General features: G+C 40.3%; 1 protein-coding gene across 15 annotated transcripts in view; it reads left to right on the top strand.

Moving 5' to 3' along the window:
* LOC106507157 (uncharacterized) overlaps positions 1–27,584 on the top strand; it is a 674,540-nt gene that overhangs the window by 228,703 nt on the left and 418,253 nt on the right. The window contains exon 9 of one of the 15 annotated variants that reach the window (XR_014819421.1): positions 13,499–13,605. The exons of the other annotated variants lie outside the window; for them this stretch is intronic. The gene's annotated coding sequence lies outside the window, so the exon portion shown is untranslated. The remainder of the gene's footprint in view (positions 1–13,498; positions 13,606–27,584) is intronic. 15 annotated transcript variants of the gene reach the window in all.

The following is a 27,584-nucleotide window of genomic DNA, read 5'->3' as shown; positions in this document are numbered from 1 at the left end:
GTAAGTGGTTTTGGTGGAAAGATTTTTAGAATGTTCTCTCATTTCCTAGCCAGAAGCCCAAGGGCATTTCATTGTCCCAGAGGACAGAGCTCCAAGATTTGTGCTTAGGAATTTCAGGCACCAGTTGGCAGACAGGAGCATGTGTCAGCTCTCCAATCTGAATTCAGGATGGATCTAAGAAGCCATTTAAGGCACAATCTTAGGTGAGACCTCTGGGCAGGTTTCTGAGAAAGGATTGAGGCAGACCAGCTCAATCTCTGTAGCCATCCAAAACATGTGCAAAATTCAGGCACTTTAGTGAAACACAAACACATTATGTAGTGAACAGAATTGGGATTGGTCTTGAGCTAAGGCATTACCAAAGGGCCAAAAAAAAAAAAAAAAATCCCAGGATTTGAAAGCTAGGCACAAACAGCTTCAGGATCTGGGAGCAGCAGCTGCAGTGTTTAAATAAACACCCAGCTCTGCACGTGCAAGCGTGGCAAGGCCTGTCAGTATCACTTTTCAACCACACCTGCTCTCCCAGATGGTGACCACTGCCAGCAGCCTCAGCTCCTCAAGGAAGGACAGTCCTGGATTGTTTCATAGAGCTTTACTGACAGGAAAATAACTACCCATCACCTCAGGCCAACACTGGGAACATTCTCATGCATTTCCTTTATCATGCATTAGAAAAAGTATCCCATTCTCCTCCTTATCCCTTCAAAAGAGACCAGTTCTGAGAACCTCAAGATGCAGTAAGTCTGGAACACAAGCCCATTCATTCGTATTAAAGTGGATTTGCACAGTCTCCATGAAAACTGCCAGGGGCTAGGTGGGACCCTGATGACCTGGCTCCGGGTTTTGAAATTATAGCCGCTTTCTGAGTTGTTTGGGCTAAATCTGAAATGATAGCTTAGCTGCTCTTGTTCTTTGACTTCTAAAAACTCTCTTCCCTCATGGCTTTCCCAGCACAGCTCATCTGTTTTACCTCCTCTGTCAATGTTCTTAGTCTCCTGGATGCTTTCTCTTCCCTTCTCCTAAAATGTTACTGTTTTCAGAGCCATGTCTTTGGCCCTCATCCTTTGCTTCTCTGCATGTCGTCTGTGGGTTATTCAGATTCCTAACTTTAGTGCCCCGCCCTCCCCTTGGGACATCTCCTGGGTCTCTATGAGCTTCTCAAACTTCTCATGTCCTAACTGTGTTCTCTGTCTTGGTTACTAAGTGGCCTTGCCCATCTTGGGATCATCTGTCTTTCCTCACACCAGCCTTGTTTTCTCTCTCTCTTTGGTTTTTCTCTGTAGTACATTCTTATGTGGAAAAATCTATATTAAAAAAAATCCTGTTCACAGACTAAAACCTCTGTGGAAGTTTACCCAGCCCTCCTCCCTCTCTCTGTTGGAATAAATTGCTGCCTTCATTGGTAAAATAAACATTACTAAGGACCTGCTGGGCATGAGGCACAGGGCAGGCACTAGGGACCCCCAAGAGTCTGGTGCAAGAGACAGACTGTGGTCAGTTAGCATTTGAAGTGGTGCAGTAAAGACATGTGCTAAGTGCTGTGGGAGCACAAGGGATGGCGTCACTAACACTCCATTTTTGGAAAACCCCAAGGTAGGGAGCTGGGAACCGGGTGTGCAGTATGTACAGAGCACTCCCAGACAGACAGCTAGACTTGCTAGGTGGCTTCTTCTTGACTATCCCTCTTAGCTGTTCACCTGCCTTTCTTCTTCCAAACTCATCTATTGTATATTACTCCCATTGGGAAGTTCCAAAGAGTGAAGACAGTTTAATTTCTCCCTTTTCCTCTTCACAGATCTGAGAGTGAACTCATGACGTTTATGTCTTTAACTCCTTCAAATATGACACGGTGATGTTGGCAACAATATGCCTGCAAACTAAGAGCAGATCTTAAATGGTGCACACTCCTGGTGAACCTCTGGGGTTACCTCCCTTCCTCATCAGAGATCATCCCTTACCCTGTTGTCTGTTCATCTCTTCCCTGTGGACGTTTTTGTTTGACTCATGCTGTTCAAACATGCTGTCCTTTTTTCCTGGTGAAAATGATCCTGGAGGTGCTGTGTGTGTCATCACTACATCATGCCTTATGGTTTAACATGTCCTATCAAATTGTTATTCTAGATGAGTGGAGAGTTGAGGCCCCGTATGGGAGCTAGGACAGCAAGGGGAAGCAGGCATCTTGGTCAGTGCCCCATCACATGGAATCTGGCATGGAGTTGCTAGGTAGGCTAAATTCAGGGATGATGAATTTGAGAACTAGGAGGGCGTTTAGCTATTACCTAGTGCAACTTGCTCATTTTACAAATGGCAGATTGGAAGCCCAGAGAGGTAGTATGATATGTCCATGGTTCACAGAGAATTAGTGGCCAGTTTGCCTAATGTCCTGTTCAGTGGTGCTCTTTCTACTTCACTGTCATCCTTGGAACTTTATAGTCGCTTGTAGCTGTAAGCTTTCACATTATTATTATAGTCCTCTGAGGTAGGTTTATCCTTATTTACAGATAAGGAAACTGAGGCATACAGAAGATAGGTAAGTTACTCAAGATCACATGGAACCCTTTTAATAATCTAGACATATAATCTCACATAAAGTGTGGGAATAAAAATATCAATCGATAGAATGAAAAGAAATTAGGGAGGTAATCTTTGTGAGCTCATATCTGAGGGATTAATTTATGTGTGTTTTTTCCTTTCCTACTCCTTTTCACTTTGTGATCCTCTTTTATTTAGGCAGCTGGATAAGGAGGGATCAGGGCATTGAGCCAGAGATCAAAGAAATAAAATTCTTTTTTTCTTTCTTTTTTTAAATTTCTTAGGCCACTCCTGCGGCATATGGAGGTTCCCAGGTTAGGGGTCCAATTGGAGCTGTAGCCGTTGGCCTACGCCAAAGCCACAGCAACTCGGGATCCGAGCCATGTCTGCCACCTACACCACAGCTCACGGCAACGCTGGATCCTTAACCCACTGAGCAAGGCCAGGGATCGAACCCACAACCTCATGGTTCCTAGTTGGATTCGTTAACCACTGAGCCACGACGGGAACTCCAAAGAAATAAAATTCTTTTTAAAAAAGTCTTGGTCTTTGCAGTGAGTATTTACCCTTTTTTTTTTTTTTTCTGTCAAAAGTTCTGAGGTTCCTCGCATTTTAGGGATTTCTCTATTTCACGAGTGTTGGTGGAAGGCAGTGTGGAAATATGTGTGGAGGCTGGATGTTCCATCTCTCTACTGCCTGGCAGCCAGCTTGTGGATGTGTGAACTACTCTTAGCTCCCACCAAGGACTGTGTATAAAGGTGGTGATCCAGGGATAGTTAGGGGTTTGTCACAGTGGTAACAAAGGTGTGCTCAGTGTTCAGTTGCTGCTGTCCAGCTGTTTGGGTCTGCACCTGATTTTCCAGCCTTCCCTGTGATTCTGTGAACTGCCCAGTATTGATTCAGTAAATTCCTTTTCTGTTTAAGTTAGCTGAAGCTGTTCACACCAAGAACCCAGACTGCTACTACCCAAGACTAAGACAGAACTCTTCGAAGCCAAACCTGTAGAACAAAATTTCTCCAATAGAGAAGTGACAGAGCGCTTGGTGATGGAAAGTTGTAGAGATGGATAGTGGGATTTCTGGGAAGGGACTGTATGTCTTGCCCTTCCCTTTTACTCTGTGTCGTGGAACATACAGAGACGTTTGTGGTCAAGAATAGAGAGGATATGCACCCTATTCTCCTTGAACCCTGGGAGGAGGCTTCCAGGGTGGAAGCCGAGAGTTAGGGTAGTTTCATTGGGTGCTAGGCAGAGAGGAGGTCTTTGCCAGCCCCTGTGGTCTTTTGTTACCCTCAGAACGGCTGAATTTTTCTGTGTCCCATTGAAGGTGTTGAAGTTGGTTGAGGGAAGGAGGAAGAATGAGACTAAATAGGACCAGTGGAACTGGATAGGTCTTAGGAGTCTACCTGGGGATCTTTACAGCAGAAGATGGACTGGCCCCATAGTCAAAGGCAAGGTGGGTGTATAAGAACACCTTGGTAGTACTAGCCTGTAAAGATGGCCACATATGGAAACTAGGCAAGACTAAACAAATCAGGTATCTCAGGAGGAGAATGGACAGCCCCAAACTCAAAACACCTCTCTCCCCAACGCTGACACCAAGACATTCTATAAACCCCCTGGGGCTCAGGTCAGTCCAGGGGAGAAGGAGAGAACGATGGGAAGGAGAAGGTCTGAAGCTGACTTAACAAAAGTAGCAATGATTGTGAAAACCCTGAAGGTTTGAATTTATCTGGAATTAATTAGATTACATTTCTGCCATTGGCAAACTGGAGTTGGAGAGAGAAAAACACAGGGGCATTTTTGCAAACCTGAGATTTGTGGCCCTTGATTAAGAAAAATTGCTTTTAGTGATTCAGGCTTTTTGGACAGACATTATTATTAGGAAGGTGTCCAATGCTGTCCTGGCCAGGAGGACCACACACCCACTTCCATCTCTGAGCCACTTCTCTGTGGTGATGGGAACAAGGCAGTTCTCAGCTTTCTGGAGATGCATTCAGCTGTGGTGCACACAACCTTATACAGCTGGGATATAGCACATGGGTAAACAATTAACTAGGAATACACGCGACTGTCTGAGAAGTGTGATGAAAACCATAGTCAGGAAAACACCAGCATCCCTAATACACAGTAGAGTTGCTGGCAGAGAGCACCTCGACAGCTATGTGGGATTCCATTCTTTCTTTCTTTTTTTTTTTTTTGACAATTTATATTTAGAACAGTTTAAAAAAAAATTTAAAGAACTTTCCAGGATAGCAGTTGCAGGCTGGATACGGAGAATGTCTACAATTATTTGCCATGGATTTGAAGGATTGATTAACCAATAATCTGTATGGGTCTGGCAAACTAATATAGTCTATAAATGCTTAGCATCCCCTGCAGTTTTCCATCTCTTTCTATCATTTTTTGAGGTTCAGTTTTCTCCAAAGCATAGAGATTCAATGAGGAGATACCCTATGCAGGAAGTTACATCCTGATATGACTGATGGTAGAGACTTGGCTTTGGGCCTTTGCCAAACACCCATAATTGTGAGCTAACCAAGAGGAGCTAATATGGTGAAAAGAAAAAAATAGCAGGACTAATGACTATCACTAATTCTTGTTTTCCACATTTGTACACATACATGGGCCAGTTCGTCTTCAGCACAGCTCTGGGTATGTCACCTGAATACAGGCTGCCTAGGTGTACACTAGCCTTCACTAGCACCGGAGTCTGAAGGTGTGTGGACTGTGCATAGAGGGTAGACCTTAGGTGAATTTGGAATTAGAAGACATGAAAGTACATCCTGGGATTTTGGTAAGGCTTATTTCTTTCTGAGCCTGAATCTGGTGCTTTGTTTTGTGCTGGAGTGGAAATAGGAATCAGGCATATTTCAGACCACATTAAAATAGATAAAGGCCCCCCTTTGAATGTGGCTTAGATGATTTGACTACTTGGGGTACCTTCAGACTAGGGGTGAGTAGGTGTGAGAGGCACTTTCAGAGATGCCCACATGCTGGGTCTGATTCCACCTCAAGTAGGAAGATGAGGAGCCAGTGTCATGCTGGTCTTCTGGCGGTGCTCAGAGAAGTGCCTCAACACAACCAACCAAGCCTAGCCCTGAACTTGGGGCATTGAAGGGCTTAATCATAGATCTTCAGTTAGCCTTTCGGATGGGATCCCAACCAGTGCCTTCACCTCTTTGTGCCTCAATTTCTCCTCATGGACAGGAGGTCACCCAATTGTCAGTTCCCTCCCTCCTGGAGGATTCAGTGAAAATGGAATCCCAGCATTTTCACACATCAAATGAATCATGAGTACGTAAGAACACTGTTATCTCTGACATTTCATCTTTAATTGTTAGTTTAATGTATATGCTCTCTACTTGCCATGATAATTTTTAAGATAACTTTGGTAGGTTTAGGGAATGGAAAAAGAGTGTCAGCCTGCACTTGGACTTCAGAGGCTGGGTCAGCATATTCCAAAAAGTCAGACACAAAGAATTAAGCCAGTCACTTAGATGCTGGCTTCTTGATTTTGTGTTTATCCAGATGGTGAAATTGTGTCTCTCTGAACATCCTGTTTTGGAATGTGTTTGTATGTTTGTGCATCATGTTGTGTTTGTCAAGTGTGAGTTACTAAATTATAGATGAGCTAAATCATTCTTCTTGGAGATGTGTTCAGGCTCAGAGTTCAGCTTTGCGGCAAATTCCGGTTTTCTTGTTGGAGTGTTTCAAGGGCTGATTTCTGTTTCTCATTTCCTCCTCTGATGCCTCATCTCTTTCTGTTCTTGTGCCTCTCACCATGTGGCTGGAGGCGGGTGGGCTGAAGTGATTAGGCCCATAGACCCCTGAGCACCAGGCCTGCCTGCTTCAGCAGCACCTGCTATCCTTTTATTTCTTGTTTCTCTCAACTTCGGATCTGGTCTTTTTACTCATCTGCCATCTGGCAGCCACCCTACATTCCATTCCATCACCATGGGGATAAGGCAAGGGCAAACCAGAAATGGCAGTTGCTTTGGTTGATAGACCAACTTTCTAGGAGGCCATGGCCTGTAAACTTGGGCAATGGTGTACCCAGGAGAGAAGGCCAGCTGTGAATTACTGGGCCATGTCTAGATACCTAGAAAGTAGCCTTTTTCTGTGCCCTGCCACTAAATTCCATTCTCTTTGGTTAATATTCACACAAGCACACATAACTTTAAAAAAATTATGGTGGAATACATAACACAAAATTTACCATTTTAATAATTTTTAACTGTACGGTTTGGTGGCATAGAATACATTTACAATTGTTGTTTAATCATTACTATAATTTATCCTCAGAACTGTTTTATCTTGTAAAACTTAAACTCTATGCCATTAAACAATAATGATTCCCTTCTTCTTAGTCCCTGGCAATCACCATTTGACTTTCTGTCTCTATAGGTTTGACTACTCTATATACCTCATATAAATGGAGTCATACAATACTTGTCTTTTTGTGACTGGCTTATTTCATTTAACATAATGTCCTCAAGGTTCATCCATGTTGTAGCAGGTGGTAGAATTTTCTTCCCTTTGTGGGCTGAATAGACCATATTTTGTTTCTCCAGTCACCCATCAATGGACATTTGGGCTAAGGATGTACAACTTGTATCTGAGTGCAATGTTTGGGGAGCCAGTGTGTATATGTGAGGTGGTAAGAACACCACAAATTTTGTGGTCAGACAGACTTGGGTTCCCCTTGAGGTTCCTTGACTTTTTAATATGAGCATGAAAAACTTACTTAGCTTCTTCTTGAAAAAATACTTTAAAAAATTTAAGGCATATCTTACACACGGAAAAGAATATAACTTAACATGTCCAGTTTGAAAAACAATAATATATAATAATAACACAAAAATGGAGCAAGTAGCCATACACTAGCCACAGAAACTGAGAAACTGAACATTACTCAAACCTTTGAAACCCTTCAGTGTGGCACCCCCCTTCCCAGTTCTCTACCTTGAACTGGAAATTGGTTCACATTGTGCCTTTGTTTTTCTTTATAATATGTGTAGATCTCTATACAATGTATTATTTAGTTTTGGTGTGATTGTTGAACTTCAGAGAAGTGAAATTCTGCTGATATTTTTCCTCCAAGCTCCAAGTTGTGAGATTTATTTATGTTAAAGCGTGTCACTGTAATTGATTCATTTCTATCATCATAAAATTATTCCACTTCTATTTATGGGCATCGGGTTTCTTCTTTCATTTCCTCCCTCCCTTCTTCCCTCCCTCCCTTTCTTCCTTCCTTACAGACTGTTCTGTTATGAACTTTTATGAACATATTTCCTGGTCCAAGTGTGCAAGAGTTTCTCTAGAGTATCCACATAGCAGCGCAATTAGTTGAGCATAACATATATGTAAGTTTCTGGACAATGTTTAATTATTTTCTAAAGTTGTAGTCTCCCAAGTTGTGCTTCCACTGGCAGTATGTGAAAATTCCATCAGATCACATCTTTGTCAACAATTGGCAATGCCATTTAAAAATGTTTGTCCCCTAGTGGGGACACCTGGTGGGTGTGAAATGGTCTTACACTCTCTTTTCAAATACAGTCTCAGCTGTCTTTATTGAGCACTTCTGTGGTGATAAGTGCAATGTATATGGTACACAAATAAATATTTTAAAACAAGATTGTTCTTCCGTGAATGTGAACCTAATTGAACAGCATAGATACTTGTTAACTCTGTATCCAGACAAACTATTGTTGCTGGGAATTAATAGTGATAAATACAAATATCGATACATCCCTAAGTTGATTTCTTGCTTTCATCCAAGGAGGAATGGAGACTTTTTCCTGGCCCCCAGCTCTAGATCATTGTGTCAGTCATCCAGAAATATCTACTGGATTTTGACCAGGGACATAACAAAGGCTGTAGAAAAACACAGCTGGATTCAGTAGTAAAGGGGAAGAGAAACATGAGGGACTGTTGCGTTCCAGGCAGAATGAAAGGTACTTTCCCATATGTTAATCCCTACCATATAATCTTCAAAATAGATATGACATCTGAGTTCTGACAGATGGGGAACTAGACTCAGAGAGTTGTCAGTCAACTAAAAATACTTTTTAGTTCTGAGTGTGTTCTGAACACTATTCTTGAATACAAAATGGATATGTAAAGTTCCTGCTTTTATACCCAGCCTGGCAAGGAAAACACATATGAATACATCTGTAATTGCATTTTCATGTGTTGCCAGGCATGATAGAGGTGTATTCTAGATACAATGAAGGCTTCTCAGGGAAGAAGACCCTTGAACCAAGCTTTGGAGAGTTAATGAGAGCTGGTCAGTTAGCAAGAAAGGTCGCTCCAAGTAGAGATGAGCGGAGTACCCATACTCATGAGCAAAGTAATGGGTGTGAGAAGTAGCATTTCCTTCCTCAGGAAAATGCAAAGAGGAGAGTATCCGGTGTAAGGAAATTACAAGGGGTGGTCGTAGGGATCAGTAAGAGGGTATTTGGAGACAGAGGCCAGGGACTTGTAGGAGTCCTTTGAAAGGAGTTTGAACTTAATGGGAACATTTAATAATGCAGGGAAGTAACAGTTGAGTTTTGGTCCTAGAAAAATCACTTGGATGGCTATGTAGATTGCTGTACGAGGCTGGAGTCAGGGTGGTTAGGCTATGGCAGTGATAGTTCAAGTAAGAGATGAGCAAGACAGAGACAACAAAGGTTAGGTTTTGGTTCTGTTCATGTTTTGGTCATTGGTGGACATAGTGGCTGAGAGAGCTGTCAGTGTTTAGGCATCATTCACCAAGAGAGTGAATAAAAGGTAAGCAGCCATCATCAAAAAGTCTGCATATATCCATGCATGATGGATCTAGAGATGATCATACTAAGTGAAGTTAAGTCAGAAAAAGGAAGACAAGTATCATATGATATCCCTTATATGTGGAATCTATAAAATGATACAAATAAACTTATTTACAAAACAGAGAGACACTCACAGACATAGAAAAAAAGCTTATGGTTACCAAAGGGGAAAGTGAGGGGAGAAATAAATTAGGAGTTTGGAATTAACAGATACACACTACTATACATAATTGATATAGATAAATGAGAAGGACCTGTGGTATAGTGCACGGAACTATATTCAGTATCTTGTAATAACCTATAGTGGAAAATAATATTAAAATTCATGTGTATATGAATCATTTTGCTGTATATCTGAAACTAACAATATTGTAAATCAAATATACATAAATTAAAAAACACAAGCTAATACACATAAATAAAACAGAAGGTAATAAATTGTACTTGATTATTATGACTAAGACAAAAAATGCTGAGCAGGTTTGGGGTGGGATGTGACAATGATTTCAGGGACAGACATGTTCAATTTGGTCACAAATTGAATGCCTGTAGGACGTTCAAGTAGAAATGTCTAGTATGTGCTTAGACCTTCTAGGGTGCCTAACTCATTCTGATTTACCGGAGATTTTCTCTGTCTTAAAACTGAAAGTCTTGAGTCTCAGGAAATCCTTCACTTCCAAGGAAACAGGGATGGCCTGAAACTCAGTAGAGTCTGGACTAAAGGAACTGATTTGGAATTTATGGAAGCCAAGTGCACATTGAGCATCCATAGGGAGTATGGAGAGTGACAAGAGAAAGCAACCAAAGATTGCTCTTGGAAAAAACCAACCTTTGATGGGCAGCAGAGGAAGAGGAATTCATGAAGGAGCTCAGAAGGAAAGCTCAGAGAAGCAGGCAGAGATCTGAGGGGGTGAGGTTGTAAAAACTAGGGAGGAAAGATCTTTGTACTAGCCAGACAGTGAGACACCAACATTATATGCTCTCACTTATATGTGGAATCTAAAAAAAAAAAAGGATACAATGAACTTTTTAGCAGAACAGATACTGACTCACAGACTTTGATAAACGTATGGTTTTCAAAGGAGACAGGTTGTGGGGGCATGGATGGGCTGGGGGTTTGGGATGGAAATGCTGTAAAATTGGGTTGTGATCATTGTACAACTACAAATGTAATAAAATTCATTGAGTTAAAAAATACAAAAGTTTATCAAAGTTCCTAGAAAAACACATACACACGAAAACCCTCTGTAAATTAAGGAGTGGTCAGCTGTGTTAAAGACTATAGAAAGCTGACTATTGGATTGGATTTTAGAAGTAATTGGGAGTGTTTGTAAGAACAGATTCAATTTGCAATAGTAATGAAATCAGCAGAAGGGTGACCAGCAGACAAGGAAGGGGGCACAGACTTCTCAAAAACTCTATGGTGAAGTGACAGAGAAGAGCTACCTAGTATAGGATACAGGGAGGGGAGTTTTGAGAAAATTAGAGGGAGAGGGGCTTCCTTATATGATAAGAGAAAGAACTTAGTGGAGAAAGTGAGTTTGAAGGCATGAGGGAGGTTAATTGTTAGAGTAAGTGGGAGGGATGGGGTCAAGAAACAGGTTGGACCAGAGCAGATTCCTCTTCTGAGACTGAAGGTATCAGTGCATGGAGGGAGTTTGTATCAAGGTCATGTAGCCACTTAGCCACAGAGTTGGGATTTGAATCAATGTGTGCCAGACTTCAAAAGCCTTATTATTTCTACCTCATCATAAAAAATACATTTAAGCTCAATGAAGAATGTCTACACACATGCATAATCACTTATTCTGCACACAGAGTTATGTGCTGTGGGTGAAATTGGGGAAGTGATTAGCACAATTGGAACCAGGTGCAATTCATCTAGGGGTGCTTAACAGGAAAGGTGAACTTTGAACAGAATTCTTAGCAGAATATGGTGAGGCAATAATTACTTTAAAAATTAAAAAAAATTCAGTTGTTCACATCATACTTTTTAAGAAACTTGCTTGGACAAAATAAGAAATTTGCTTCTTGTTCTGCCTAGAATGTGGATTCTCAGTAGATGAAATGGATGTGGAAATGTACTTATCCCATGTAGCAGCAGGATTACTAATCTCCATGCCTCCAATTTCCACTTTTTCTTTTCTTTCATAGTAATAAAATTTTTAAGTGAGATCGTAGCTGCTCAGCTAACCATTACATTTCTTAACATTCCTTGCTAATGTTCTTGACCAAGTTCTGACCAGTTGGATGTGATCAGAAGTGGCACGTGCAACTCTTGGTTGTGATTTTAAAGAGAGAAGTGTGTCTTTTTGCCCTCCTTCCTCCACCTTGCTCCCTGGAATGCAGAGTAGTAATGGTGAGCCATCTTGGATCATGCAGATGAAGGCAACATCTTAGGAATGATGGAACAGCAACACAAGTGGAGTTGGGTTCCTAACACTGAGGGGCTGTCTATATAAGCCGTTGGTAATTTGGATTTATATTATAGCATTTGAGCTGTATACCCCATTGCTAGCAATAAGACTAACGTAAATTTACTTATGTTCTTTGTAGGATTCATATACATTTACAATATTGCACTGATGTCTGAATTCTTTGCTTGTTTCAGTTCTATATTTAAGGCTTCCAGAGAGAGCATCCCTAGGAGTTTAAAATTCTTTGCCTGAAGACTAGCTCAAAGTGATATTTATGTACAAAAACACCAACTAGCAAAGATGGGGCAGCCTCATCACTGGTCCCTGTTCACCAGTTTTGTCCTTAGTCATTACACACAATACGTATTTTCTTCTTTATCTACCTCGCTTTTTAGAAAGCTGCTGAGGAATTGGTTTGTCGATTAACATTGCATATAGCTATGAATAATAAAAAACCTGAACTAGACAGTGGCTTAAACAAGTTAGAGTTTTAATTTTTCCTGTGGAATAAGAAGGCTGGTAGTGCTTCACAGTGCATTCAAGAACCCACTAGGCTACAAGCAATCTTTAGCAAGTGGTATTTGTTCTCATGCTTGTCACCTCATGGTTCCACTTCAGGCATCACATCTGTGTTTCAGGCAGGAAAAGGGGGAAAGGTGAGGGGAAAAGTGCAAGCCAAATGAGTTGACACCTTCATTTTCATAAAACTTTATAGTGATATAACATACATACAGAAAAGTTCACAAATCGCAAGTGTGTAGCTTGGAGAATTTTTACAAAGTGAACACATCAGTGTAACTGGCACCCAGAACAAAAACCGGAACGTTTTCAGTACCTCAGAATCCTCCTTATTGTCCCCAGAGTCCATTTTCTATACCCAAAGGAACAGCATAGATTATTTTTGCCTGATTTTGTACTTTATGGGAGTGTATAGCATGTACTCTTTTGTGTCTAGCTTCCTATGTTTAATATGATTGTGGGATTCACCCATATTATTGATTATAATTGTAGAACACTTATTCTCACAGCTGTATTTTTCCAATGTGTGAATATAAATTTTTAAAAATCGATTCCAGTATTGGTAGGCATTTGAATAATTTGTAGGTTTTAGCTATTATAAATAGTACTTCAATGACTATTCCAGTACAAGTCCTCTCATGAGTAAATATCCACATTTCTATGGATATATTCCTAGATGAAGAATCTCAAGAGTTACAGATTATGGTTATGGCTAGCCATGACACTGGCCCAACAATTTCCCAGAGTATTTGTACAGACTTACTATTCCATAGCAATGTATAAAAGTTTTGGTTGCTCCACATCCTTGCCAACACTTGGTATTATCTATTTCTTTCATTTTAGCCATTCTGGTGGATGTTTAACAGTCCCCTATTATGTTTTTAATATTTGTTTTTCCTGATAACTAGTGAATCAACTAAAGTTGAGAAACTCTTTATATGTATGTTTATTGGCTACTTGAATATTCTCTTTTGTAAAATACTTGTTCATATTTTTTGTTCTATTCTTAAGTTTGTCATTTTCATGCAGTTTTGCAGAGCTCTCTATATCTGTTAGAGAGGAGTCTTGTATTAATTTTCTAGGGCTTTGATAACAAAGTGCCGCAGAATGGGTTGGCTTAAACAACAGACATTTATTTCTCCTGGTTTTGGGGGCTAGAAGGCCAGATCAAGATGTCAGCAGGATTCATGTCTCCTGGTGTCCCTCTTGGCTTGCAGGTAGTCTTCCTCTTGCTGCCTCTTCACATGATTGTCCTTTTGTACGTGAGTGCTCCTGCCATCTCTCTCTCTGTGTCTTAATCTCTTCTTGTAAGGACACCAGTCAGGTAGGATTAGGGCCCACTCTAATGGCCTAAATTTAACTTCATTACCCCTTTAAAAACTCTGAATATACAGTCATGTTCTGTGGTACTAGGGGTTAGGGCTTCAACATATGAATTTTGTGGGGAACATAATTCAGTCCGTAACAAGTCCTTTGTTGGATATATGTATTGTAAACACTTTCCCCCCTTTGTTAGTTGCCTTTTTATTCTCTTAATATTATCTGTTTGATGAGCAGAAGTTCTTAGTGTTTTTTAATTTATCAATTTTTTTTCTTCATGGTTAGTGCTTTGGGGGAGCCTATTTAAACTCTTTGTCTGTTCCAAGGTTATGAAGATTTTTTTTTTCTTTTTTTCTGGTGGTGGTGGTAGGGTCTTTTTAGGTCCACACCCATGGCATTTGGAAGTTCCCAGGCTAGGGGTCCAATCAGAGCTGCAGTTGCTGGCCTGCAGCACAGCCACAGCAACACCAGATCTGAGCTGTGCCTGTGACCTACACCACACCTCAAGGCAATGCTTGGCCTTAACTCACTAAGCAAGGCCAGCATTTGAACCCACATCCTCATGGATACTAGTCATGGTCATTACCACTGAGCCACAGTGAGAGCTTCAAGTTTTTTTTTTTTTTTTCTAAAAGATTTATTGTTTTACCTTTTGCATTAGGATATACAAGTATCTTAAGTTAGTTATTATGTAAGGTGTGAGGTGGAAGGCAAGATTTTTTTTCCAATATGGACCAAACATTGTTTATTGAAAAAGTTATCTTTTCCCTATAGCATTTCAGTGTGTTGTTGTAAATTAGGTAATATCTAATTGTGGTTTTAATTTGCATTTCCTTGATGATTAGAGATACTGAGCACCTTTTCATATACCTGTTGGCCATTTGAATATGTTCTTTGGAAAAATGTCTACTTGTTTCTTCTGCCCAGTTTTAAATCAATTTTTTGTTATTAAGGTGTGTGAACTATTTATATATTTCAGAAATTAGCTCATCTAATATATGGCTTACAAATATTTTGTCCTCCTCTGTAGATTGTCTTTCCGTTTGGTGATTGTTTATTTTGCTACCCAGCTTTTTAGTTTGATGTAGTCCCACTTGCCTATTTTTGCTTTTGTTGTTTGTGCTTTTGATGTCATATCCAAAAAAATCGTTGCCAAGATCAGTGTCAAGGAACTTCTTCTCTATGTTTTCTCATAGGAATTTTATAGAATAAGGCACTATTTTAAAGTCTTTATTCCATTTTGAGTTAATTTTTATGAGTGGTTTGATATAGGAGTCCAATTTCACTTTTGTGCCTGGGGTTATCCAGTTTTCCCAATACTGTTTGTTGAAGAGACTGTCTTCTTTTTTTTTTTTTTTTTTTGTCTTTTGTCTTTTTGTTGTTGTTGTTGTTGTTATTGTTGCTATTTCTTGGGCCGCTCCTGCAGCATATGGAGGTTCCCAGGCTAGGGGTCTAATCGGAGCTGTAGCCACCGGCCTACGCCAGAGCCACAGCAACGCGGGACCCGAGCCGCATCTGCAACCTACACCACAGCCCACAGCAACGCCGGATCATTAACCCACTGAGCAAGGGCAGGGACCGAACCCGTAACCTCATGGTTCCTAGTCGGATTCGTTAACCACTGCGCCACGATGGGAACTCCGAGACTGTCTTCTTTATTGAGTGTTCTTGGTACGTCTTGCAGGTGTTAGTTGACCATCTATGCAGGGTTTTATTTCTGGGGTCTCTATTCTATTTCATTTGTTTACATATCTATTTCTATGCTAGTAGTGTACTGCTTTGATTATTATAGCTTTGTAGTATTGTCTGGAACAAGGAAGTGTGATACTTTCAGCTTTGTTCTTATTTCTCAGGATTGCTTTGGATATTCAGGATCTTTTGTGTTTCTCTACAAATTTTAGGATTTAAGTTTTCTATTTCTGTGAAAAATGGCGTTGGAATTTTGATAGGGATTGCATAGAGTCTGGGTAGTATGAACATTGTAACAATTCTTCAGATCTGTGAACAAGGGATATCATTTCATTTGTTTGATTCTTCTTGTTTCTTTCATCAGAGTTGTAGTTTTCATTGTAAAATCTTTTGCTTCCTTCGTTAAATTTGTTCCTAAATATTTTATTCTTTTTAGTGCTGTTGTGAACAGGATAGTTTTCTTTCTTTCTTTTTTTTTCCCAGGTGGTTTGTTATTAGTGTATAGAAATGTAACTTTTCTGTGTGTTGATTTTATATACTGCAAGTTTACTGAATTTATTATTTCTGATGGTTTTTTGGTTAAGTTTTTAGGATTTTATATATATATGTGTGTGTGTGTATATATATATATATATATATATATAATTTTACATCATCTGCAACTAATGACAATTTTACTTCTTCCTTATGATTTAGATGCCTCTTATTTCTTTGTCTTACCTAATTGCTATAGCTAGGATTTCCAGAAATATGTTGAGTAAGAGTGTGAGAGTGGGCATCCTTGTCTTGTTGAAAAGATTTCAGATCTTTCACTGTTGAGTATGATGTTAGCTGTGGGTTTGTTGTATAAGCCACATACACTTAAGAATCAGTTTATCAGTTGCATATGCAGAATCCTTTAGTTGATTCTGTCTTAAAGAGGTTTTCTGTAAGCTCCAACCAGTGACTTCTCATTATATCTCATTGGCTAGAACTATGTCACATGACCGTCTGTAGTTGTAAGAGTGACTGGAAAATGTAGTAATTTTAGCTGCACATATTTTATCCTGAATAAAATCGAGATTTTCCTTTGTAAGAAAAAAAAAGGGGAGAATGGGTATTGTATGGGAAACTATAAGTTCTGACTTAGTTGCTAACTCTTCTGAAACTGGCAGAGGTGCAGGAAGAAGAGAGGAAGAGATACCTTCTCTGATTATCAGATGAGCAGAGTTCCATGGCTTTTGCAGTCCCAGCTGAAATCACATTGATGCAATTCCAGGGACTTGATGATTCGTATTATTCCCTTGCCTGCTAGAATTGGACCAAATAGGAATGAAGATCTCATCAACTATTCTAGTCAGATCATCTGTTTCTTAGTACACTGGCTTCATCTGCTTCCTCTAGACTGTCAGAAAGTAAGGAGCCTGTTTTTGGGTACTAAGACCTCAGCTTTCCCATATTTATTGAAAAGGGACAAGAGTGAAGAATCAAGCTGTGTTAATCTGGTTTCTCTGAGAAGCAGACACCAAAATGGACTAAATGTGCCGGGATTTTATTAGGGGGAATGTCTGTGTGAGAGAAAGTGGAAAAGGAATTGGCAAAGCCATTAGACTATGATGTAGGTCTAACCACAAGTGAAAGAGGAGAGGAGGTTGGGTGGAAGTGTCTTTGACTATTGTGAAGCCTAAGAAAGGTTCAGCATAGTTATTGAGAGTCTTTGAGCCAACATTGGCCTTCGGAGGTGTCTACTTCCTAAGAACAGGACTACCTGCCACACCTAATTACTGGTTGGGAGCCGCTTGTAGCAAGTGTGGCCTTGGTACAGATGTGACAGTGGATATCAGAGTGTAGCAGTTAGAGACCTTGGGCAATGACATTCCTGTTGTTGAGATCTGCCAGGCACAGTCTCATGGCAGCCTCAAAGCCTTAATAAGCTTTTGCTGGAAGCTAAAGAGAGTGGTGGATGCCCCTTAGTTTTGTTAAATGTAGAAATCCAACCTAACATTTGTTGACATGAATTACTTCAGTAAAGGAGTGATATAATGGTAAATCAAAAGAGAAGGGATAAAGCATATTACATGCCCCCCGAAGTCTGTAATATTAGAATTGAGTGATTTTTGAATTAAGTTCTCTTGGGTCTTTTTGATTAGGCACTATCAATAGCTTTCTTAAAAATTTGAACAGAACTTTTCAAATAGGTTGACTTTTCAGGTCCCAAAATATCTGCACCAGACATTTGTCTGTTGCACCTGACAGAGCAAGACGGAGGGGAGAGTCTCCCACCTATGACTTGTTGACAGATTCACAGATAGGAGTGCTATTGTTACATAAATGGACAACCTGGGCATATGTGCAAGAGATCAGACATCTTAAGATCAACTTTTTGCTACTAGTTTTATTTTTATTCTTGACACCATCAAGTCCTAGAATGGGCAAGTACAAGAAAGCACCAACACTATGTCACCAAAATGTTGCCCAGACTAAGGCAAGTCCCATCCACAGCAAAAGAGGCTTCAAACCTAATTTATTCTGTCTGGTCCCTAAATCACAGTTTGTGCTGATAAGGTGACCTAATTTACTTAAAAGTGAAATGGAGAAGCTCAGTGAAAATTGAGTGAATCCTAAATTATGTGTTGAACAGCTCCATTAGCAGAAGGGCCATAGGCAAAAAGGGTGGGGGACATGTAGCCAGAAACAGGTGTTTACTCTGAACAGGATTAAGATAAGGGACATGAAATAATCTCACTTAACTCAACCATTTTGCCGCCCAAAAGGCCTGGTAGAGGAGGAGGAGGGTGTTTTAAGTAACCTAGTTTCTAATTCTTTCTCCCTCTTTGTTATAAATGATGCAGCTAATGGCTTTCCTGCCATTTCCTGCGGGGGGGGGGGTGTTAGTCCTCAAGACAAAGCCATGAGTATCAAGCAGTTTTCTCAGATGATTTTCATTTTTTTCAGATGATTTTTTTAATTGCATTAATCTTCCCGGAACAACTCTGAAATTCTTTTTGTCCTTGCATTCACTCTCCCAAGATACCTATGAACCACCATTCATCATTTTAGACTTCCCATCATGTGACTATGGCTCTTTTCTGATGTTGTGGGCAAGTCAAATCCTTTGAGAGGATTTGCCACACATAACTTCATCAATGGCTGTTGGTCTCTTCTGTTCTTCACTTGGCTCTTGAGAGGCCCCACAGCCTGTGCCCAAATGACACATGTTAGTGATCTCTTCCCAAAGGATCCTATTCAAATGCAACAGAATTTCTTTGTATATTTGAATATTTTCCTGCAGCAGTTTGAAGCTGTGAGTCCCTGCTCTGTGCATAGACCATTAGATATCACTATAATCCACAAAGCTTGGAAATATTGCAGGACATTTGGTGAATTAAAAGGCAGTCTTGGGACCCTCTTAAGCCTACAGGAGAAGTTTCAACACATGTTGCAAGAGGAGAAAGTAATGCAAAGAAAGAGTAATTTCAGTCTTCTCTGCTGATTACCCCTCTCAGAACTCTCCCTCCTCTTCCTCCATGGGGGTTTGCAAGGGCAGCTGGTTGCAAGGCTGCAGCTGTTCTTAATTGTTGATTTTAGCTTTGCAGTGGTCTCTAGTGGGAGAGGATGCCATATCTGCCCCTTGGAATGGACTTACAGGTGTTTGAGAAATGTTTTCTTTTCTACGGGTTACTTGACACTCTTAACAGACAAGCTATTATGATATACTGGCTGATGTCAGGAGACATGGGCTTAAATAGCGCTTGTCTTCTTCCTCCATTCCTCTCACATGGACCTGTTCAAGATCTGCTTTTTGTGCATTTCCCAGTCATTCTCCTCTCCCTGCTCCCTTCAAATGTGCAGGATACATCAACAGCAAAAGAGAATATCAGGTGTAAGATCTTTACGAACTTGTTCAAAGCAGGCCCAGGTTAAAATGGGTTTCAAATTGAAAGGCCTTGTTTTTAAAAAAAGAGAATATAAGAAATAGTAGGGTTTTTTTTTTTTTAAAGACTGCTATTTGGGTAAAAACAAAACTGGTTTGATTTTTGTTTTGTTTTTTAAGAATGAATATGCTAGAACTTGGGTTTCAAGTTTGAGCTTGAGCATACCTTCGTGCTTGTTCTGTTGACATCATGATGGAGTTTCATTTGCTGGCTGCAGATGTCATGTGTAATGATAGTAACACACTGAATGTATTCATTTGAATGTATCAGTGTTAGCACAGTCCCTTAGATTTTGGGCAACTAGGCCTTCTTCCCTGAACCCCATACCTGCTCTGGCCCACTTCTGACCAATTCCTCACCCTTACCCTGATAGCCCACTTCTAGACTATTCTCTGCGACAGCATCTAGACTTCTGTGTCTACCCTGGTGTGCACACTCCTAGGTCTGAAGAGTGGCTATATTTGGAGGTGGAATAAGAGGGAATAGAGCCTGCACATGCTGGCTGGAGTGTCCACATGCATGTAGTCTTTGCTTCTTAGGTGCATCTCAGAGCTGGGTGAGCAAAGAAAGGGAGTACCCCAGGCATAATCTCCGTGTATATTCTTGCCTGAATCTTATGCATATTAGGGATGAGCCTGCATACTTCCTCTTACTGACCAGTGCAATGCTTCATGCTTCAAAACAGGCAAATAAACGTGGGCTTTAATTTTAAAATTAGGTTAAAGGTCTCACTCATTCTAGATCTAAAAGGCGAGTGCATAGGAATTGAGTCTCAAAGGAAAGAGAAAGTGAAACTGACCAGTTTATGTCCCCTTCCCACCTTTATTTTTTGTGTCTTTTTAGGGCCTCACCTGAGGCATATGGAGGCTCCCAGGCTAGGGGTCCAATTGGAGCTGTAGCTGCTGGTCTATGCTACAGCCACAGCAATGCCAGATCCTTAACCCACTGAGCAAGGCTAGGGATTGAACCTGCATCCTCAGGGATGCTAGTCAGATTCACGTCTGCTGAGCCACAACGGGAACTCCCCCTTCACCTTTTTAAGATATGCGAATTGCTTCTTTCAGCAGACTGCATTATTCTGATGCTGATTTAAATGTTTGAAAGTTACTGATACAACTTCGAATAAAGTACATCTGAAGGATCAGTAGTAGCATTTTGTTGCACTGCAGTAAATGTTGAACAGTATTTTAAAAAGCCACAAATTGTGCCAGGGTCTTGAAGGCTGTTCAGGTTCAGAGTTATGTTAATAAGCATAACCACAAATCTGAATTCTATTAGTTAAGTCAAACACCTGGACCAATCAACCAAGGAAAAGGCTCCACAAATTCATTACAGTTCCCAGCCTGGTAAGGGCTCTGTAAATATTTACTGTATCTTAAAAATTAACCCAAATGTCTGAAAATAATTTGCTTGCAATAGTATTTTGTGTAATAGTCCAAGACAGAGTCAACCTAAATCTCATGGTGTTTCAAGGTGTTTCAGTGGCACTAAAAGCCAACCCTAGCTTCCAAAGCCATGATGACGGGTCATAGATATTTTAAAGTAAGAAAGTGGAGCTAAATTTTCCACTTACTATCAAGCAGATGCAAGAGTATACACACCTCAGTGAGATTTGACTCATATCCAGAAAACTGGCCCACTTCAGTCTCAGCTTCATAATGGTTTCAGTGCATTCACTGGCCATTGTCCCTTTGATCTTTGGTTCCCTGATTTGAAGTGGTCTAACATAAACAGTGCACAATGATTTCCTTTAGGTTCTATCCAGGAGGGTATATTCTCTTTCTGTGCTTGTGGATGAGTTTGGGAATGGGCGACTAGAGGAGGAGTTATGTATTCATAAGGTTAACAGGCTCTGATGAGGATGTTCACTGGGAGCCCAAGGTAATTCATTAAGTGGCTCCAGCCTCCCACTTCTTGGCTCCCTCTTTGCCTTAAAGCATTTTGGGGATTTTTTCCCCCACTAACGATCCTATTTCCTTACCCTAAACACCTTAATTCATATTTTATCTATTATGTTCCTAAATGACCTTAAATCTCAGTATTTTTCCAAGGGACCTTAAACTCATTAGTGGTTGTTAAGTTAATGGATCAAATCAGCACTGAAAAATGAAGTAGAATGAAACGGAAGAGAAATTATCAGAGCACATCTTAGGCAGCAGGGAAAGTATTGGTTTTGCTAACAGTTGTGTGTATAGGAGACAATACTGAGTGGTGCTACAAAATGTATTCTTTACATGGATGGTTATGAGAAGAAGGTGAAAAGCAAGGTCTTAGGGCAAGTTGTTTCATTTTTAGGCACATGGCAGGCATTAGGGAGGGGGAGATATCACAGTAGGAGATTTTCTATACATAACTTCCACTGCTCCATGTAGACAGCCACCTTCCTAGTCTGCCTCCTCATTCAGGGTCATACCTTTTGACATTGGTCCTTTATCTTCGCTTGGTGGAGGATCATCAGGAAATCAGAATATTCTTCAGTGAATACTTTTTTGCTTGTAAGGTGCTTTTGCCCACTTGATTATGGATTGTAGATTCCAAAAGCTACGTTCATCCCAGAGAGGAGGTTAGGTTCAAATTCCTGCCTCTGAGAATCCTCCAGCATGATATTCTTTAGCTGGTTTTTGGTTTTTGATAATTCACTGTTAACATGGCCACAGTCTAGAAGGTGATGCATTTATCTGAAAGTATTTCCTATGTCTGAGTAACGTTTAACTTTTGAAGTTATGTTGCTGTTATTTAAGTGAGGTATGATTGGCCTATGATGTCTCCAGTAGCCAAGGGATGATTTTTGAAGGGAATGCAACAAACAAGTGGTACTGGTTTTTAAGAATGAAGCTAACAAGTAGATATCCTGGCTGCTAAGCAACTTCGTGGAGGCAGGGACAGCCCAGCATCTTATTTCTTTCTGGTTCATGGAGGTCTCCACTGAGAGCTGTTTTGCAGAGGGACTGTATCTCACCACCGTTCCAGAGCCCCAACTCTTCCACTCTGGGACCAGCTTTTGCCAACACTTCTATTTATTGCAAATCAGTTACTGTTTATTAAAAGCCCACTAGTACGATTCCCCTGGGGTCTGTGCAGACTGGGGAGAACTCTGGGATGAAAAGATGGAGGCTTACCTCTAGAGCCTTTAGTTAGTGGAACTTACTTATTTTCAAGCCCTTTCATCAAGTGAAGCTGGCTGATGCCAAGGAGAGTGGGAGTCATATTGGTTTTGTGTCTCCATTGAAAGCTCTTCATATTCACCAAAAAAACCAAAAAAACAAAAAACCACCTCAGAGAAATCTTAAGCTCAGAAGGAGTTAAGCTGTGTGTCTGCACAGTGTGGCTTTGTTCTGGCAATGTCCCATCAGTTTAGGTCATTTCTGATGACTTCACTCTCCTGGTGACATCAGCTTCTAATCTCCTGAAGGTGAATTCATGTGCGATTGCTTCAAAATACTCACTCCCCGAGTTCCAGGCCATTCCCGTTGATATATGGACAGAGCTTGTCTTTCCCAGGCCGCAGTCTGGTCTGTGTGCTGCATTTGTGCTTACTGTATCATATTACCATGTGGACATTATGTCACTAACTGGCACAGCCCAGCTCAAAAATGAAATGTGCTTTCGCAAGCAAAAAACCAAAAGCTAACATCACTCCTTCTTATGCCCTACCCCAGGTATAAAATAAAAAGTTTAGAAAGGATGGCTTGGCTATATTTTGGCTGGATATTTTTCTAAGTGCTCTCTTCTTTTTGCACCCTCTATGTGGTCTGAATGTTGCTGGTATCTTTATTATAGTTTTCAGTTCATTATACCTACTAACTATTAAAAATGTTTGGTTACTGGTGGCACAAATTAAATCTAAGACCTTCAAATAATTTAGGTTAGCCTTGTTTTAAAATATCAAGTTTGTAAATGAAAGTAGCCTGTTTACCTTCTAGGACCATTTCCTCTCCTTTGCCTTTCAAATGTCTTGAGAAAATAAAGAGTTGTCAGGAAAGTAGCTCAGGCTTATTGGATGGGCGCCCAGAGTCCATGTCAACCAAGGTGTTGTAGCTGTGCACTTGCCCAAAGCTGACAGGGATGTGAAGCCTCTGGGGATGGTGGGACATGGCCTGGAAAGTCCCCAGAGTTTGCCTAGTCTTAGGCCAGTGTAAGCACATGTTCTGCCCTTTTCTGCCCTTCTCCAGTTATGTCACTAGGGATACAGAAAACCATAAGGTCTCTGTGAGCCCTGCTGTCCTCCCATGGCTCCCATCACTGCGAGGAGGGAGTGTGCTCTTTTGGGGTTCTCACATGGGCCAAAAAGGGACAGAGAAGGGGAGACTGCCTGCAGAGAAACAGAGTCCCACACCTTTTCCAGGACCTTGTGCATCCATGTCTTCTTTTGATGAATGGCTCTTGGCAGTCAACAGTACCTTCTGATGAAGAGCTGGCAGGGTGCACATTGGAGTTTAAAATCATGTCAGGAAAATTTCATACCAACAGTATTTCTAAGAGGAGAGCCTGGTGTTTGAACAGGCCAAAGCAATGCCACTTTCACTGTTTATCTTCATTTCATATTGAAGGGAAAGAAAGAAACGAATAGAGCAATTTACTCTTAGAAGTGTCACAGTGCAATTTTCAAATAGTCATGACTGTAATATTCAGTTTTGGAGTCATTCCATAGACTACAGGGGTACTGAAAACATATTCTTTTTTTCTTTACCTCTTCCCATTTAGAGGCTCTTATGTTTTTTGCGTAAGGAAGTAAAATCTCTGAGTGACTTGCAGATATATTTTTATATGTAGGGGTAGTTAGGCTTTCTGAGTTTCAGATCTGTTTTAGTTGAGGATGGGGTGGGGGTTGGAGATTGGCTGCATCAGAGGAAACTGGTGAACTCTTAGTCCAGGATGCTGGCACCATTACCATTCACATCTGCTCAGGACATATGAAGAGACTGGACTTTTTTAAGGTCTAGTACGAAGGAAACCAACTTCCTTTCTCCTCCTGCTGCATTTCCAAAGTGGAAATGTTAGAGAAGCCTCTTTACAAACACATTTTTTTTTTTTTTGGTCTTTTTTTAGGGCCGCACCGACCGCATATGGAAGTTCCCAGGCTAGAGGGTGAATTGGAGCTGCTGCTGCTGGCCACAGCCACAGCCATAGCAACGTGAGATCTGACCCGTGTCTGTAACCTACACCACAGCTCACAGCAATGCCAGCTCCTTAACCTACTGAGACAGTCTGGGATCGAACCCATGTTCTCATGGATATCTGTTGGGCTCGTTACCGCTGAGCCATAGTGGGATCTTCTCCTACGAACACATTCTTAATGCCATTCTGTTTCTTGGTTCATGTAGAGAATAAAATAGAAAAAATAATAAAGAAAAACATAGAAAGCTAATTAAAATAAATGAAATAAAAAAAATTGTGTTTTGTCGCCAGATTCTTCCTTGTTCTCTTCTAGCAGCATGACTGTTATACTTGCACACAGTTTTTATGTGTACATGCTTTGTACATGCCCATGCTTACTCCCTTCCCTCCAAATAAATACTTTCGAGGAATTGGGATTTCCCACTTCCCTGCTTCCTGCAAGCTTCTTTAGATTAAGAAGGTAAAGCCTTCTTACTTGGCTGAGAAGATTGGAGGAACTCCTTCCTAACAGTGAAATGTCTCATGTGGATAGTTGGGCTGTAGTCTCACTTGGGGAGGAAATTAGTTGTAGGAACCTGCCTGTTGAGGTGAGAGGGTGAGGGTGGGTTGTAATGAGGAGCCCTGGATGAGCTGAGCCCTCGATGTTTCTCATATGAAACATCAGAATGGTCCCTGGAGAGGGAATGCTTACTTCCTGTTCCTGAGGAGGTAGATGTTTGCTTCAGCAGTTGGAGAGGAGAGGCTGGCAGTGTCAAGCTAGGTAGTTTGCCCATAGTGTCATAACTTTAGTGATGGAATAAATTACCAAACTTGCAAACTAATGGGTTCTTTGATGAGCATGCCTTGCCATCAGTTTGCTGAGCACATATCCTCAGGGTGCGATTGATAAGCCACCAAAGGGGCACACTTCCCCCCCCCCGTTTGGGATCAAAAGTTGACTGCGCAGTATCCATAGTTCCACCTGCACCCCAGCTGAGCACACCTCCTATTCACTACCTTCCTTTTGGAGTCTTCTGCTTAGATGGAGGTCATGCCATCAGCTAGATGCAGGCTTGGAAAAATGCCGATGGCTGAAGGTATAGGGGAGAGGGAGCCTGTCCCCAAAAGGCTGATGTGCATGTGTTCATCCACCAAAGGATATTATGGACACACCTACATTAGCAGACCTTTCACTGAAGCTCTGCCATCTACTGACCCTGAGCAAGAACCACAGCCTCATAAAAGATACTTATCATTTGTCCTGGGACTCTTAACTCAGAAGGGAAAAAGTCCTTGTTGGAGGCATCAGTGCCTGCAGACACTGGGATGATAAACACTGATGTAGTTGGTGCTGAGTATTGGCTTATTTAATCAAACAACCAATATGGCCGAAAAGTTTTCTGAGGAATCTGTCCTAGCTGGAAGCCAGCTGAGGGACTGCTGATAATGTGAGCACAGGCGTTTCCTGACCTGCCCCACCCCACCAGTGAGCCACGATGGGAGCTCCAAAATTTCATATTTCTGATTGTTCTTTGCATGTATGTAGAAGTGCAATTAATTTTCCTTATTGGAATTGTAATACTGAAACCTTATTATGTTAGCTCATTTATTAGTTCTAGTAGCTTCTTCATACAGTCCATCAGATTTTTCCAGCCAGATGATCATGTTATTCCTTCCCTTTTACTTCTTGCTTTCCAATCTTCATGCTGCTTATTTCTACTTCTTACCTTACGGCACTGGTTTTCACCTTTAATATAATATAGCATAAAAATGGTAGGAGTAGACATCCTTATCTTGTTCCTGATCTTAGAGGGAAGTGTGATGTTGACCCTAGGTTTTTTTCTAGGTAACCTTTGTGCATTTGAAGAATTTCCCTTCTATTCTTAGTTTGCTGAGAGTTTTCATCAGAATGGAGATTGAATTTCATCATGTACTTTAAAAATTTTTTAAAAGATTATTTTTTTCTATTTTAGTTGATTTATAGTGTTCTTTCAATTTCTGCTGACAGCAAAGTGACCCCGTCATACACACACACACACACACACACACACACACACACACACACACACACACACACATATTCTTTTTCTCACATTATCCTCCATCATGTTCCATTACAAGTGACTAGGTGTAGTAAACTTTTTATACATATATTAAAATGATATATGGCTTTCTTTTTTGTTTGTTAATATGGGGAAATACATTGATTGATTATTTTTTTAAAGTTAAATCATTTTTCAGACAAATTCCACTTGGTTATGGTGTTTTACCTTTGTATATGATTTGCTAAAATTGTGTTTAGAATTTTTACATGTGTATTTTATGAGGAATATTGGACTGTAGTTTTCTTGTAATGTCTTTGGTTTTGTTGCTATTGTAATGATAGCCTTTCAGAATGAGTTGGAAAATAACTCCTTTGCTTTAACTTTCTGAAAGAGTTTGTGTAAAAATGGTATTATTTCTTAATTAAAAAAATCATTTAGTGGTAAAATATTGGATTGTCGTTATTTTTATCCTTGTATTTTTCTTTTTTTTTCTAATAGTGTCCAGTGAATATAATATATTTTAAAATGGAAAGACCCTATTAATTTTGCTTGAAAAACTCAAACACCCTAAAAATAAAACTCCTAGGAAAATAATTAAATATTATATTGGTGCAACTAGGAGTTGTATTAGGTGTAGCCAAGCCCACGGACAAATGGTTAAACTTGTTTGAGGGAGGTCAAGGAATGCTGTGCCAACAAGAAGTTTTAGCTTGCCAAGTAGTAAGGAGGGAAGGATACTATTTTAAAAGGAAAAAAAAAAAACTTATGCTGAGGAATAAAACCAGTGCTCCTCAATGTGTGATGCAAGCATATGTTCTTATTCCTTAAATGTTTAGTTGAATTTATTGGTGAAGTCTTTTGGGCTTAGAATTGCCTTTATAGGAAGAGTTTTAACTATGAATTTAATGTTTTTGGAAATATAGGACTATTTAAGTAACATTTATTTTTGTGTGAGTTGTGGAAATTTGTGTATTTCAAGGAATTTTTCCATCTCACTTGTTATCAGATCTATTGGCATGAGGTTTCATTCTTTTCCTTTTAATATTTGTAGAATATGAAATGATGTTACCTTTCTCCTTGCTAATATTCATAAGTTTTGAGTTTTCTCTCCCTTTCCCATTAACCTGGGTAGAGGTTTGTCAGTTTTATTGGTCATCTTTTGGTTTCATTAATTTTCTCTATTGCTCTGCTTTTGACTATTTCATTGATTTCTCCTCTAATATTTTTTACTGCTTACT

The sequence above is a fragment of the Sus scrofa genome, chromosome 11, assembly GCF_054392235.1.
Source record: "Sus scrofa isolate SSC_HxYL_T2T_F1_AM1 chromosome 11, Sscrofa_HxYL_maternal_Yorkshire_Landrace_v2.0, whole genome shotgun sequence".
Lineage (NCBI taxonomy): Eukaryota > Metazoa > Chordata > Mammalia > Artiodactyla > Suidae > Sus > Sus scrofa.
This window is presented reverse-complemented; position numbering and strand designations above follow the sequence as displayed.